General features: G+C 36.5%; 1 long non-coding RNA gene across 7 annotated transcripts; it reads right to left on the bottom strand.

Moving 5' to 3' along the window:
• Window positions 1–4926: 4926 nt before the first annotated feature.
• LOC145121199 (uncharacterized) lies at window positions 4927–7896 on the bottom strand. 7 transcript variants are annotated; one of them, XR_013714539.1, is made up of 3 exons: window positions 7017–7896; window positions 6149–6931; window positions 4927–4977 (listed from the first exon to the last, which is right to left on the bottom strand). It is a non-coding gene; the product is annotated as an uncharacterized LOC145121199 (long non-coding RNA). The 7 variants fall into 7 exon arrangements; XR_013714534.1 differs by lacking the exon at window positions 4927–4977 and adding an exon at window positions 5000–5305; XR_013714538.1 differs by lacking the exon at window positions 4927–4977 and adding an exon at window positions 5000–5321.
• Window positions 7897–12609: the final 4713 nt, after the last annotated feature.

The raw sequence follows: 12609 nt of genomic DNA on the forward strand, positions 1-12609 counted from the left end.
CTCTCCCTGTCAAGAGATTTTGGGAACCAAACGCGACTGCAGCAAACAATTGCTAGCCGTGTAATTCACATTAAAGTTATATGATCATGTATACCCAATTTAACTATCACATTTTGTTAAGAACAATGAGTTAGTGATTCATTGGTATAATTAGATCTTGTAGTGTTCTCATGCTATAACATCTTAGTATGTTCGTTCTGTTATCATGTACAGTGTGTTCGTTCTGTATAGTGTGTCTCTCTGATGTATTGTATCTACCTCCTTGTTTCTCTTTATGTTATCGTGTATTGTATCTACCTCCCTGTTTCTCTTTATGTTATCGTGTATTGTATCTACCTCCCCGTTTATCTTTATAGTATGTTCTAGCATCTAGTATGAACTGAACCTCTAAACTATACCCCTTATAGTTTACTAGTATTTACTTGAACTGTTATTGAAAAGACTCATTTTACTACTAAGTTATGCTGGTACTTTTAAAATGGAGTTTTGTTAAACTAAAAAGTAACATAACTTTAAAAGAGTTTTTGAAATGTTTTGAGTACTTATAAATGACATAAGTTATCTTTTGAAAATGTTTATAACAAACAATTACACAATTATCATTGTGTTCAACTTGTATTCCCCCCCCCCCCCCCGCTTAAAAGCATTTAAAACAGTTTAAAAGATTGATTACGGGGTATGAACTCACCTTATGTGGGTGATTCAAATGAATAAGCGCGTAAGGATGAGAAGTTCCACGAATGAAGTCCCGAGACACAAACGAAGCCTAAATGACATATAAGGCATGAATATAGTGTTTATAAGCAACTATATGAAAGGAAACACCTTTAGGGACTAGGAAACACTTGGACTAAGTGTTGGAATCACATGTGATTCATCAAAGGGAAGTTTAAGGCCATCATTAGGTGTTTACGACCATGGGTTTACGGCCATGGAGTTTACAGCCGTAAAACCATGGTAACATGTGCATGAAAGGGTGTTTTAAGGTCTTACAAAGCACAAAGGAGTGTTCTAGCCTCAATTCCAAGCCTTAGGAAGCGTTTAAGGCTCAAATGCACCCTTATCAAGGGTTTACAGCCAAGGGACATGCTCTTGGCCGTAAACTCTTGTTGTTCTTGGGAAAAGCTTGTTTTTCAAGGTGTAATTCAAGAGCTTCTAGCATACAACAAGCTAAGGAAGGAGTACTCACGATATTGAAGCTTGAAAGGGTTGATTTCGGCCCCAAAACACTAGGGTGTTCTTGGTGTTCTTGAGGATCTTGAAGATCTAGACCCAAAAGATGGAATTCATGGGTGAATTCAAAGGAGATTCAAGAATAAGAGATGTATTAACACATAGATGGAAGGAATCACTTACATATGTGAAGATCTAGATGAAGAAATCGATGATACTTGAGAGAGTTTGAAGAGATTTCGGCCAAGGAAGGAAAAGAATGAGGAAAATGGCTAAGTGTTACTTATATAGGGGTGAGTTTACGGCCACCTTGAGTTTACGGCCGTAAACTCTTGGTGTCTTGGCCGTAAACTCCTCTTGAATGAGTTTATGGCTTGATCTTTGTACAGTGGTTCTAGCAGATACTTCCTAACACCCATTTCTTGAATGTATTGGGCTTAGAACACTCAAACAGACTCTAAACAGTGCTAAAAGATAGAAGGAGCGAGTTTGACTTAAGGTTGATTGTATTGGCTTTACAAGGAAAAAAATTTCGGGTTGTCACAGATACTTAGCCCAAGCTCAGGATAAAAGACCATTTTACCCTTTTCCTATTTTGGCCCAAAACTAAAGCCCACTTATTGTCCAAAAGGCCCAAATATGGTTCAATCTTCCAAATTGGGCCCAAATGGCCTAAAAAAATTCAAGGGAACCCAAATCACCTTCCAAAGGCCCAAATCAGAAGTCTAATAGCCCAACAAGGCCCAAAAGAAGAAAACCCAACCTATGGCCCAAACCGAGAATGCAAGCTCAAAAATCCCATCTGCTGAGTACGTGAGCCGTACTCAGCTTGTACGCTTAGCGTACACCTTTTGGGGCTATTACGCACATTGTACCATTTGGGTACGCCCTGCGTACTCCCTATTTTGCTATCCTACTCCATTAAGCACTTAATCCATTGAGACTTCAAGCCAAACTCTCAGATCTGATTCTCTAAGACCACTTATCACATAAATTTGGAAAGTTTACACACGTGCATGGCTTAATGGGGCTCAAGAGCTCAAAAAGAACTTAATAAAGGTCTTAACACATGCACGGGTCCAAATGCTCCACAAAGTTGACATTTTTGTGCACTTGGGGACTGAATGGAGCTAAGAATTAGCATACATTGCTTCTGGAGTAGCTCAAAAGCTCTCCTTTAATACAAATGACTCAAAAAGATGCACAAATGTTCCATGAACTAGATCTAACATAGAAGAGCACAAAGGTGTAAGCTTTTTACCTCAAAAAGCTTTCAATACTGGAAGTGATCCTAGATCCACAAGCTCAATCAACTTCTTCAAGCGTTTCTTCTTCTTCTTCTTCTTCTTCTTCTTCTTCACCTTAAGACACCAAAATCTCTTTATCAAGCTCAAAACTCACCAAATCACTCCAGGGTTTCGTTTCCGGGACAAGGAGGGGTGGAGGCTGGTTAAACATGTCCAAAAGAGGTTATAATGAGGTTTAAATAAGGTGTAAACCCTAAAAATTAGGGTTTGGCTCAGACCCACGTATGCCATGCATACTCCACGCACGCCCCACGTACGTGGTTAAATCCCGCGACCAAAAAAACGGCTAGTATTCTAAGCGTACTCATTGAGTACGCCCTGTGTACTAACCAAGGGAACAAATTGAAAGGATTTTGCATTAAGGGCTAAAAGTGAAAACTTACCAAAAACTTGAATGTTACAAAATTGATTGAAAAGGGCCATGTCAAGATAAGAACAACAAATATTTTCCGAAATGTTTGCCGAGAGATTCAAACAAAGATTCGATTGCTTGGGGAGGGAGCTAAGTCAAAAGTCTGCAAGATTTAAGGATACTTATGCTTTCAATAATTGTATTTGGTGCTTTATATCTTGTACTTATTAAAATTTAGCATTTGAAGCAAAATGTTTATTATATATATATATATATATATATATATATATATATATATATATATATATATATATATATATATATATATATATATATATATATATATATATATATATATATATATATATATATATATATGAGGGTTCAATTGAGAAAAAAAAAGGTTGAGAATTGGAGAATCATTCTCAGCCACACATTTATTTTGTCGCAAAACACTTAGGCGTACCGTCGGAAATGGATAACGGATAAACATGTGTTTTCCAACCAAACATGTTTCCTTAAACTATGCTAATCATTACCTTAATATACACAAAAACATACTTTTTTTCATTTTTTTTAGTTTTAGAAAGCCATTATTATCGAAAAATTATTTTAAATATATCAAAATTCATATTTTTTTATTCTCTATAAATAGACATCCATATTGATATAGTTTTAAAATAAAATAAAAAATTTATTTTTTTATAGTTTCAGCTATCGTTATTCATAAGTGAATAAAAATCTATCAAATTTTTATTACAGTACATTCGTTATTCACTTATGAATAAAACGTATGCGTAACTTTTTTTATAGTTTAAGTATCGTTCATATATGAATATGACACGCAATAAAGTTTTCTTACTTAAAATATATTTTTTACATCATCTTTCATCATATATTATATTTATATATGAATAAAACGTGTATTAGTTGTCGTCATATTTTATATTCATATATGAATAAATCATTTATCAGATTTTTGTTACAGTTAATTTGTTATTCATATATGAACAAGCAGTATAAATGATACTTAAACTGTAAAAAAAATTAATTATATATTTTTATTGATAAGTGAATAACGAATGTACTGTAACAAAAATCTGATGCATTTTTATTCACTTATGAATAACGATAGCTGAAAATATACAAAATTATAATTATTTTATCTTAAAAGTATATCAGTATGGATGTCTATTTGTAGAGAATAAAAAATCATGAATTTTGGTATATTTAAAATCATTTTTCGATAAAAATAGCTTCTTAAAAATTAAAAAAACGAAAAAAAAACTATGTTTTTGTATATATTAAGGTAATGATGAGCATAGTTTAAAGAAACATGTTTTGCTGGAAACACATGTGTATTCTTTATCCATTTCCGCTGGTACAAAAGATGCTTTTGTGGCAAAAATAAATGAGTGGCTGAGAATGATTCCCTCATTCTCAACCTTTTTTATTTTCTCAATTGAACTTACCTCTCTCTCTCTCTCTCTCTCTATATATATATATATATATATATATATATATATATATATATATATATATATATATATATATATATATATATATATATATATATATATATATATATATAACGTTACAAGGCCCGTGATAATCACGGCCCACGAGAATCAGTTCTGATCTTTCTTTCATCCGAGAAGCTGGAGAGACCTCAAATCTGGACGGTTGCATCACCCTCACCTGTGATTCAGTCATTAGAGAAACCAGCACAACCGCTAGTGCTAAGGTCTTTACTTTAGGAATGTTCTGCATTTTATAAATGCAATATTAAAGCTATAAATAAGAAACAACCCCTGAATACAATGTGGAGTAAACTACATAAATTATACTTCTGGTGTATGGCGAATTATGCATCGAATCACCCACACAGAAGAATAATTACGAGTCATAGCTAAAAGGATTTATATGTACTGTTAATAAAAAAAAACTGTCATATGTTTGCACACTCAAGCCCAATGACCCACGAGCCTGCAAGTAACAAAAATATAGTTTGGCTACAGCCTACAACTCTTTTAGTCACTTGTTTCCCCTATTTTTATAGAGGAAAACTCTGTTTTTTGCTCATTGTTTACAACCCAAATAGATTATTCTCTTCACCAACATGTTCTCATTTGTCCACTCCAGCTACTACACGAAGCACAATCTAAAATGTCGAACACATTACAAAGAAATTGATCATAAACAACACATAATGGAACACACTATTGTTGGGGTTATAATACATACATCAACATAATTTCTCAAACTTCCCAATCATAGCTACATTTCAGCTCATTGGTTGTTATAATCGTGAAAAAGGTGAAAAATAATTTGTTATTATACATTCCAATTTCTTGTAATTAACCCTTAACCAGAAGCATTCAAATACTTGCACAAAAGGAAGACGTAAACTAATTACATGATCCATTGCTAGAATGCAATTACAATCCTGTTTTGGCATTCCACGTTGGATTCTCTGCATGGAATAACAGCTAAATAATTGATGCTAAATGATTACAACAAGAACACATAATATCAGTTAAATAATATTCTATACTTGAATAACATATGTTAAAGTATTGTTCTAACATCAAAATAAGCAAAGCAAGTTACGTAGAAAATCAACAAATCAACAAAAATTCATAGTGGATACCACAATTACCACTTTCTCACTGTATGACCTAATGTTTGCTTGTATCAAAGTCGAAAGTTCCATTTTAGCCTTTTCAGTTACCTAGGTGGGGTCGGTTGTTGCTTTTGTGTTAGTATATCTACGACCTTATCTTTCCATGAAACATATAGCAAACCAATCAATGATGTGACAAAATTGGTCTTGGATTTGAGAGGAATTGAACCTTATACCGGAAAACATAAGTATGGGAGATTTCAGTAGCTACATGAAGTTGAATTGAAACAAAACCTAACATGAACAAATTCATATTTCTCCTTCACTTCGAGTTGGCTTGAAACATGAAAAGTGCAATAATTAAAAAAAAATCCAACATTGGACATCATTCATACTTTTCCAAAGACCCTCAAACAGGATGATAATACATACTCTTAAAACTCATCAGATGGTTCAAAAGCTTAAATCACAATCCCTCTTTTAGTAAAATTTCAGGATCATATTTTCTTTTTCTTTTCTTGTATCAAATTTTCTTTTGGCATTTCCAAGTCTGTATAAAATCATAATTTTCGGATATAAGGATATCATACTTTTCTTTGCCTTCAATAGATCATGCTTTGACATTGTATTTCTTTTAACCCAACAAAAGATCTTTCAAGTAAACTTTTTACTAAACAGTAGTTGATGATCTACCTTGAATCATTATCGCCAAGCCCATGCAACCAACCTATTTGCTTTTCAACATATTTCTTCCTGGTTCTTCTAGCTATACTAATACCTGGAATTCATTTGGAGACTTTTAGCAAAAAGTTAGTGTGCAGCTATGATTGAATACGAAGCAGTCATATTGAATTGAAAAAAGGCATAAGAGGAAATGGAGTTTTAACTAACTGAAACCAATTGAAGCACTTGAATAACACATCACCATCGTATGCATTGTTTGTGAATAAAATGCACTAATCAACAGTCAATATTGAAAACAACCAATACCACCAGCTTGTATCACTGAACGTATACTACAATATGAAGAAATAGGTTTGTTGGGGAAATGTCGAACTGTGTGAGAAAATATCATAGAAAGCACTCAATAACTTCTTACTTGATTGAATGTGCCTTATCTTCAACAAAGCTATATATCCAAGTGTTATGCTGAAGTTATAGATTCGTTGAATTCATTAATCATTACTACATCAAACGAAATTAGCTCTAAATTCATCAAGACTAAGATATGTGAGATGAGATTGTCCAGTTTGTATAGCTTCTTGTATCTTTTAATGCAACCATCTTGAATTACTATCTCACAAACTATAGAAGAATAACCTAAAACTACTAGAATTACTATATATTCACCCCAAAAATCAATTCACTCTTTTCAGTTTCCACGGTATATCATTTCAATAAACAAAGAGAAAATAAAATGAAACCTTGGTATTCATGGAGAGTCGCTCATCCTTTAAAGACTGTAAGAGTTCTCCCCTGTACACCCAAAATTGCAAAGAAAGAGAATTAAAGAGAGGTTACGATTGTATGAAATTAAATATAAATATAACAAAACAATTACCAGGAATTACAAATCCGAAGGACTGGGAGTTCAGCGGTGTTCAATTTTCATCGATCAATCTGAAGCTTCTAAAATTTAGGAAACCTTATTTATGAAAGAGCCAACAGAAGCTTCATTTTTTAAATATGATTTAAGAAATACAAGCTTTCCTATCTTCATGTTCACCCAACTATGGTGAAAGCTACAATATCCACCGAGTGTCAATTCAGCTGACCCAGAGTTGCAAGACAATCAGTCTCCCGAAAAACCCTAGCATCCACCAAGTATGATGGCAGCGTGGGGAAGGGCATGAGCGAGGACGTCAGCTGCCACAAAAATATGTCAGCAGGAGGAAGACGATGGAAGGGAATGGGCGTCGACTTCATCTAGCAGTGTATTGGGAAGCTAACAAGAGCATCAAAAAGGCAGATGGAGATTGTAAACCCAATCTGTTGATATTACACCAGTTTCAGCAGACGATGTTTGTTGTCCCGAAGGAAGGGCGTCAATTCATGAACCAATGATTGGGAAGTATCGACTTAAATATTTCAAAAATTGGGAGCCATGGCGAGATGTGTGAATAAGAAGAAATATGGGTGTTTCAAACAAAAGAAAGAAAATATGGTTGTGCGAATAAAATAAGGGAGAGGCGGTGGTATAGGAGGTCGATGAAAAAAGTGATGGGTTCTGCACATGGAAGGAGTAGAAAGAGTGATCAGTATTGGCGCTCCAAAGTAAGCCATCTGTGGACTTTTGCTCCATGAAGGTGAGTGGCAAAGCTACAAGCAGCTGGTGTCAAGGGTAGGAGCAAAACCAACTGTCAAGTCTTCTAATTGGTTAAAGAGAAGCTGATTATCGATGTTATAGGAGGTCGGTGAGTATAATCAAAGAAAAATCTGTTGTCATCTCATTCAATGTAAAACTAAAAATTTATAGAGAGGGGTATAACTAAATTGAGAGATAAACAGTCCTAACTATACGGAAGACTATGCTGACTATTTGACTATATGACTATTAAAGTACAAGTTTTTATTCACATGTTAATACCCTCTGGCAAGCTAAAGGGAAAGACAGACTTGCAGCTAAGGGAACGAAGAAAAAGAACACGACTTTTTCCCAATGGTTTTGTGAAGATATCCTCCAACTGATCAATTGATGAAACATAGAAAGAATGAAAACACAAAACATCAATACAATAGAAGCCAATTAAGGCTCTAATACCACTGATGGGTTTTAGCCAAAAGAACATCCTATGTGCTCATGCAAACCCTAAAGCTTGGATCTAGGCTTCTCTATTGTACATGCAATTCATCCAAGACTTTCTAACCCTAGATCTAGCATACAATATTCGAAATTGACATAAGAGAACAGATCTAGATAATTACCTCTTGAAAAATAGCTTGAATCTTCTTGTCTTGTAGATTAGAGTCACAAGTGTCACTCCTCTAATGGCTTACAAACACCACAAGCAAGAGGATGCTAATTGAGAGAGAGGGAATGGGCACAATTTCGGCTATGAAGACTCCTAGGGTTTCCGGTGGCCGAAAATTGGATGCCTTAGGGTCCTATTTATACTAGTGCTGCTAGGGTTTTAGTCTAAACCCTAATGGACAGCTTATGCCTTAAGCTATCCAAGGAAGCTTCTGGAATAGGGCCTTATGCCTGAAATTATGGATGGACACATCCTAATTTCGTCCATGCCTAGTGCAAGAGGCTCCTCAGCCCAATACTCAAATATCACACATTTGACAGTTTTAGTCCCCGTTATTTAATTAATGTCTTTTAGTCACAAAATTAATTCTTAATTAATTCTTGTCTAATATTAATTAAACTATATGATTTCTCCTTTAATATATTATTCATATAATATATTAATAAACCATAATAACCTCTCACTTAATAAATCATCCTATCATGTTGCTTTGGTGAAGGCAACCCAAAAGGACCATGCACAACCGGGTCAAGTACTTACCAAATATAGTTACGGGCTTAGACACTAATCCAACAGTCTTCCACTTGGATAAGTCTAGTAACTATAGTGTAGGTACAATCCGATTAGCAATTGTAGCTCTCAAAGACACTGTCGAACTCTAATATTATCAGTAACCTGTCCTCTAGATAAGGGATCGTATAGTCCTCCATTCTAGATATCGTGCAGACAAATACATGTAACATAGTCATACTTATTGTCCAGCAGTTGTTTCTCGATCTCTGATTCGTCTGACATAGAACTTAATTGAACACATCAATTCGGTCATGATCGGGCCCGGTACATAAGTCAAACAAAATCATTGAGGGGCCCTGATATCGCTTTTACCCTCTTAGGATAAAAGGAACAGATAAAATTCGACTTATATGCATTTACCATTCACAAATCAAATCATACACAACAATGCGTTTTATAACATCAAGTTGCGATCACTCGTGATAAATTCCATGAAGTGATTCCAGCAAGCGCGGGTCTAATCCACATGCTCAAATCAAACTCATAAGCACTCATGAATGTTGCAACAACCTTTGCTATGTCTAATACACTTTAGACAATCTACACACCAATTCATGACAATCTTCTTTCATACCTACTTCCAAAGTATGAGCGACTGTGGAACATTCGAACAATCTTATTATTCAGGAAGTCAAAACATGCAAAATGAAACAATAGCTAAATAATTAACATAAGACAATACTTTACTTATAAATAATACTCTTTTATTTAATTATCAAATGTCAATTACATTTATCTATTACATGTTTCTAAACTATCTAATCTAAACTAATATCGTCCTTCAGCCCGATGCTCCTAGCATGCTGCAAGTGCTTAACCCTACTCAGTCCCTTCGTAAGGGGATCTGCTGGGTTATCCTCTGACAATACCCTCTTTACTACGAGGAGTCCTTCTTCCACCCGATGTCGAATAAAGTGATATTTTCTGTCGATATGTCGAGATCTGCCATGATCCCTCGGTTCCTTGGTCAAGGCAACCGCTCATTCATTATCACAGAAAATTTCCATGGGCTCCTTTATGGCTGGCACAACTATAAGGTCTCCAATGAAGTTCTTCAACCATATTGCCTCCTTTTACGTTGCGCTCTCCGCTATATACTCTGATTCACACGTTGAATCAGCTACGGTCTCCTGCTTGGAACTTTTCCAAGTCACTGCTCCTCCATTTAGGGTAAAGACCCAACCTGACTGCGAACGGTAGTTGTCCCTATTGGTCTGAAAACTGGCGTCACTATACCCTTTCACCCTTAAGTCATCACTCCCACCGAGGACTATAAACCATTCATTGGTCCTCCGAAAGTATTTAAGAATATTCTTGACTGCGGTCCAATGTGCTTTGGCAGGGTTCCCTTGATATCTTCTGACCATGCTCAAAGCGAAGGCCACATCAGGGCGAGTACAAGTCATAGCATACATAATCGAGCCAACTACGGAAGCGTATGGTACTCGGCTCATTTATGCTATCTCGACTTCGGTACTCGGGCTTTGAGTCTTACTCAACTTGGCATTACTTTGGATTGGTAACTTCCCTTTCTTCGAATTCTCCATACTAAAACGTTTTAGCACCTTGTCCAAGTAAGTATTCTGACTAAGTCCTATTAGTCTCTTAATTTTGTTTCTCACTATCCTTATTCCCAGAATATAGGCAGCCTCTCCGAGGTCCTTCATAGCGAAGCACTTCCCAAGCTAGGATTTAACTTCCTTCAGGGTTGGGATGTCCTTTCCTATGAGTAGTATGTCATCGACATACAATACGAGGAGGCTTACTATATTCCCACTGGCTTTGACATATACACATGATTCAACCTCTCTTCGCAGAAAACCAAACTCTTTGACTTTCTCGTCGAAACAAAGATTCCATCTGCGAGATGCTTGTTTTAGTCCATAAATGGACTTCTCAAGCTTACACACTCTATTGGGATGCTTCGCTTTGACAAAACCCTCTTCCTGACTCATATAAACATCCTCAACCAACTTCCCGTTAAGGAAAGCGGTTTTGACATCCATCTGCCATATTTCATAGTCATTAAATGCAGCAATGGCTAGCAACACCCTGATAGACTTTATCTTCGCAACTGGTGAGAAAGTCTCATCATAGTCAACTCCGGGAGTTTGAGTGAAACCCTTCGCAACCAATCGCGCCTTATAGGTGTGTACTTTCCCATCCATGTCGGTCTTCTTCTTGAAGATCCACTTACACCCGACTGTCTTACGACCTGGTACATTGTCAACCAAATTCCAAACTTGGTTGTCATACATGGACTGAATCTCGCTGTCCATAGCCTCCTTCCATTTTGCAGACTCTGGGCTTGTCATGGCTTCCTTATAGTTGTTAGGTTTGTCCAAATTCACTAGTGTACTATCACCAATGAACGTATCCTCTTCTGTAGTAATATGGAAACCATAAAACTGGGGTTGAACCCTAACTCTTTCGGAACATCTAAGAGGTAAGGACTCGTCAATCGGTTTAACCAGAGTTTCCTCCTTGGGTTGAACGCCAGCGTTAGAGGTTCCTTCATCGCTCGAATCTTGAAACTCTTCAAGATCGATTTGCCTCCAACTGTCCCCTTGGCTTATGAGTTCTCACTCTCGGAAAACCCCTCTCCTCGCAACGAAGACAACATTGTCACTCGGTCTATAAAAGAGATATCCAAAGGACTTCTTGTAACACCGTGATTTTTCAAAACTAAAATTTTCATTTAAACTCATATAAATTCTCATGTCACCTTCTATTAAAATCTCATTTGCTCTTTAAGTTACAAACATAACTCCATATTCAATTAAATAATACTCCAGGATCCTCAAAACATAACTCTTTCTCTGGTGTGTACAATCGAGCCGGTGCCGTCCTGTGATCCTGAGAAAAACCTGCAACACATATCACATAACACTGTAAGCACGAAGCTTAGTGAGTTCCCCAAAATACCACTCTAACACATATTAGCCACTCGAGGCTATAACTCTGTGGGCCCTCTTGCCCTAACTCTGTGGACCCTCTGGTCCTAACTCTGCGGACCCTCTGGTCCTAACTAAGTAGACCTTCCGGTCCTAACTCTGTGAACTCAGAACATGCACAACATAAATCACATAGAAATATAGCAGTGCAACATATAACATACATAACATACAAGATACTCTGTCACATAACTCTGGTTACCTACTCAAGGTAAAGTATAGTGAGAAGACTCACCTCGGGTAACTCGGTAAAGCTCGAACTCTGTAAAATCTGGTCTAGCCCCCGCCTAATCATATGAAATATACACTCTAAATCAGTACATCTCTCAAGGCTAGACTATTCCTCCTCTTAGTACTCTCAGAAGGGTAAAAGACCATTTTACCCCTCCCATGGCTCAAAGGCCCTAAAGTTGACCAAACCCTAAAAGTCAACAAAAGTCAACCCTCCAGGTTACGCTGCGTGTACCAAACACGTACGCTGGGCGTACCCGGCGTCCTCACAGAAACGGGGTGCGCGACCCCTTACGCTGCGCGTACTGAGATTACGCCCCGCGTAACTCTCAGTTTCAGTCCCTTAGCTCTTGAGGTCTTAATCAGTTAAGACTCACGTCCAACTTTTAGATCTGACCATTTCTAAGCCTCTTAATCCATAAAG

The sequence above is a fragment of the Lactuca virosa genome, chromosome 6 (genome assembly GCF_052849685.1).
Source record: "Lactuca virosa cultivar CGN04683 chromosome 6, Lactuca_virosa_CGN04683_v6, whole genome shotgun sequence".
In the NCBI taxonomy this organism is placed as follows: domain Eukaryota; kingdom Viridiplantae; phylum Streptophyta; class Magnoliopsida; order Asterales; family Asteraceae; genus Lactuca; species Lactuca virosa.